The sequence below is a fragment of the Camelina sativa genome, chromosome 15 (assembly GCF_030686135.1).
Source record: "Camelina sativa cultivar CO46 ecotype springtype chromosome 15, ASM3068613v1".
NCBI classification, from domain to species: domain Eukaryota; kingdom Viridiplantae; phylum Streptophyta; class Magnoliopsida; order Brassicales; family Brassicaceae; genus Camelina; species Camelina sativa.
This window is the reverse complement of record NC_141894.1, coordinates 23,470,099-23,474,303: the sequence shown is the minus strand read 5'-3', so window position 1 is coordinate 23,474,303 and position 4,205 is coordinate 23,470,099. Positions and strand designations below refer to the sequence as shown.

Genomic DNA, 4,205 nt, shown 5'->3' with positions numbered 1-4,205 from the left:
GCTAGTTGAGTGGTTAGAAGCATAAGACTGAACCAAGCCTTGAATTCCTGCATTGCATTTGGTCTAAATTGAAGCATGTTGTGATTTGATTCCATTTCCTATTTATAAGAACCTAATATTGACTTTTAATTATCATTGTATGCATTGCTTTAAACTCATGGATACCATATACATATTTGGATCATCTTTCTCCTTTTTACCACTCTTGTTGATCCAAGTAGCTGATTTCACTTTTAGATCAGTTCCCCTACCCCTTAACCAAACCTTCTTTCAAGCCTTGTTTATTCTTGTGTGTGTGAGGCCTATTTTTGGGATTGAGCTTGGTAGAAAGTGTTAGGTTTGAACTGACAAGAGTAAGACCTTGTGTAGTTCTAGTTTGCATTTTCCAAACTAGATAGGACTAGGTGGTTCACTTGTTGGGTTTGGGACTTGGCTGTTATAAAAAGAAAAGAAAGAAAAGAGAAAGAAAAAGGGTAGAGTCTTTAGGAGAGGAATGTGTTTAAGCAAAAAGCTAAAAGTCTAGTGAAAGGATGGGAAGTAAAGTTGTTATCTAAGATGGTTCTAGTCAAAAGAAAAGAAAGAAAGCAAAGAGCAGTTTAGCAAAAAAAGCTTATATATCTTAAGAATAAGAAGAAAAGAGAACCATAGCATTCATTAAGAATTCCCCACTCCACTAGAAAGATCAAATAAGAAACCTCTCCTAAGACTTGAAAACCAAAAGAGAAAAGGGTTAAAGGGTAGCACTAGGATCATTTGGGTTTAGATTGTTAGGATAAACACTTTGGGTGCCTTTGGGTAGACAAGGTTTTGTTCTTGTATGTGTCTAAGTGTTCTTACCTTTAGCATTCTTCTAAAGCTCAATCCATTTTTTTTTATGAGAGAACCTTGATATTGACAAGCCCCACTCTGAAAAGAGACCATCATTGTCCCAAAACCTTTTATTACCAAGCCAAATGAGTTTAAGCATTGCATATAATTGATTCATGTTCTTGATTAATGAATGTTAAAGGAAATGGTTGATTTGAATGCATGTGAATATCTAAGGCTCAAATCAGTAAAGGTTGTGATGTGCTTGTCTAAAGTTTTTAAGTATAGCTATTCACCTTGCATCTTAGTACTAGTAACTTGGACATTGATTCTAGCTGGTCTATTTGCAAGCTTTAGGAGTTATGATCCCATTTTTTAAACCTCATCTACCTTCTTATGTCTTGTTTATTTGCTTGAGGGCAAGCAAAGACTAAGTTTGGGGGTGTTGATGTTCATATATTTTACCATGTTTTCCCTTAGTTTATTCACATCTTTTGCATCTTTTTCTATCCATTTTCACCATTATTGTGTAGCTTTAGGACCAATCTTGCATTAGAGTGTAGTTGCATTGCATTTGCATCTTTTCATGCATAAACAGGTGATTTTGGAGCTTAAGGAGCATGGAAGCAAAGGAGAAGAGATGTGAAGCAGTCATGAGGAGGAAACAAGGAAGTTAAGGCTGAAGAACCAAGGTCCGGAGTCCAGCTCGACCAAGCACTCGACCAAGTGGGAGATGGACTCGACCGAGTGGAGTTGCACCAGGGAAGCCAGCTCGACCGGTCACTCGACCGAGCACTGGTCGAGTTGACCGATCCGTTGACCACTTTGACTTTTCCTATTTTTAGGGCTTCCACCTTCCCCACTATATAAGGCCTTGTACTGCAGCCACCAAAAATATCTAGATTTTATTCCAGCTTTTCAGAAACTTAGCTTTTACCTTTTTAGGAATTTTATTCCTTTTGCATTTTTAATTTCTTTTTGGATTTTGTACTTGAAAAAGAAGAATTTCCTCATACTTGTTGGTTGAATAACTTTCTAAGTATTGAGAATCTGAGTTTGATTTCTTCTTTAAAGTTGTAGATCTTTATCTTATCTATCTAATCATGCAAGTTTCAATAATTTCTGGGTTTATGATTTGTTTGATCATGTCTTGCTGTGAGTAGTTATCTTAGGATCTTGAGGATGGGTTAGGATAGATTGATCTTGTGGTGTATCTGATTTGATCAAGCTTGATTGTTGTAGATCTCTTCTAGGCTAGATGTTCTTAATGTTGATCCTATATCTGAGAGGGTAGGATCTGATCTCAAGCTTTTTAGCATCACACCAATGTTTAGAAAGCATAGATAAGGCTAGATCTAGAGCTTACCATTAGGCTTGCTAAGAGATTAGAGGTCTTGTTTGGTTTGAGATGTATTGCTTAATGCCTGCTTGTGTAGATTCTTTTCATTGTGAGAGCAAGTCTAGGATTGCATAGGTTTGATTGTCTCTTGACCATGAGAGTGGGAGAGACTTGTCTTAGATTAATATGTCTAGAGGTTAGCTCATAGCATTGCTTGAGATTTGTTGATCAAGTTAGATTACCACAATGATTAGTTTATCCCATGAATCCATCCTCAGGAACCTTCTTTGTTTATTGAATTCTTAGTTTAAATATCATCGTTTGCTTGTTGTTTGATTTGATTTAGCATTGCTCTGTTTTTCTTGTCTTGCTCTGTTTTCACGTTTTAGTCCAACTCGACCACCCACTCGACCTACACTCGGTCGTGTGCTGATCGAGCTGATCCCCAGATTTCTTGTTTATGTTTTGTGTTTGTCTTGTTTCATTCCTGTTTCATTCCTGTTTCATTTCCATTGCATTCACTTAGCATCTAGTTCATTACTTGTCTTGCATTAGTTCTTATCTAGAGTTTACAGTTTCTGTTTCTGTTTTTAGATCATAATCATTCTGTTTTATTTGCATCTAGTTCTTAGTTCTTATAGTTTTCTTTCTGCTTTTATCATTATCATTTTAGGATTGTTAGTGACAAACAATCTTTACACTTGGCTTGACTTAGATTCATATGCATATCTTGATTGTTCACAAGCACTCAGACTGGATTGATACCTCTTATACTGTAACTGCATAAGGGGAATTGAAACACCCATCATCATTCCATATCATACACTTTCACACACATTCACCATTCACCACACAAAAATAGCATGTTTCAATTTGGCGCCGTTGCCTGTTTAAGTTAGTTTTTGTGACATTTAGGATCCATATTAGTCTAAGATTAAGTTCTTTTTTGCATTTGTGAAGTTTCTGCACTTGAATCTTGTGTTTTGGGGTTGAAGTTCCATTTCAGGTACCACTCGACCAGTCACTCGACCACCACTCGACCGAGTGGAGATCGAGCAGTTGATCGAGCCAGACCCCGGATCTCTGTTCGCCTCTTTTTCACGTTGCCCTACCTTCCTACTAGAGCCTGTGCTCAGTCGCTTGCTCGGGAAAAATCGCTTGTGAAAGTTGATGCACACAAGGTCCAAAGGAAAGGATAATCTTGTTAAGCATAGTGACAGCATCAACAAGTTGACCAAGGGTGTGGGATCAGAGAAAAGGAGAGTTGTTCAGCAACAACAGGAGGTTCCAGTAGCCATGGATCATCAGGATCAAGTTCAGAGACCAAGGAATATTGGTGCTGGAGATGCACCTAACACTCACAACCAAAGAGCTGGCATTGTGCCACCAACAGTTGCCAACAATAACTTTGAGATCAAGAGTGGATTGATCTCAATGATTCAAGCAAATAAGTTTCATGGATTGCCTATGGAGGACCCACTTGATCATCTTGATGAGTTTGACAGAATCTGTGGCCTCACAAAGATAAATGGAGTAAGTGAAGATGGTTTCAAACTGAGGTTGTTCCCTTTCTCTCTTGGGGACAAGGCTCATTTGTGGGAGAAGACTCTGCCTACTGGTGCTATCACTACTTGGGATCAGTGTAAGAAGGCTTTCCTTGCCAAATTCTTCTCCAATGCAAGGACAGCAAGGCTGAGGAATGAGATCTCTGGATTTGCTCAAAAGTCCAATGAAAGCTTTTGTGAAGCTTGGGAGAGATTCAAAGGTTATCAAACTCAGTGCCCTCATCATGGATTCAGTATGGAGTCATTGTTAAGCACACTTTATAGAGGAGTCCTTCCAAAGTTCAGGATGCTTCTTGACATAGCTTCCAATGGGAACTTCCTCAACAAGCATGTGGATGAAGGCTGGGAATTGGTTGAGAATCTTGCTCAGTCAAAGAGCTGGCATCTTCAATATGTTAACATAAATTGTATTTTGTACATGCAAGTGTGACAAACCTTATATTAAAACTGTATTTATTTATATCATATTAGAATTTTTAATAATCAGACTAAAG

At 38.0% G+C, this 4,205-nt stretch overlaps 1 non-coding gene across 1 annotated transcript; it reads right to left on the bottom strand.

Annotated features, from left to right (window-relative positions):
• Positions 1-3,835: 3,835 nt before the first annotated feature.
• Positions 3,836-3,942, bottom strand: LOC147926982 (small nucleolar RNA R71). Its single transcript, XR_015583063.1, has one exon. It is a non-coding gene; the product is annotated as a small nucleolar RNA R71 (small nucleolar RNA).
• Between the last annotated feature and the right edge of the window lie 263 nt (positions 3,943-4,205).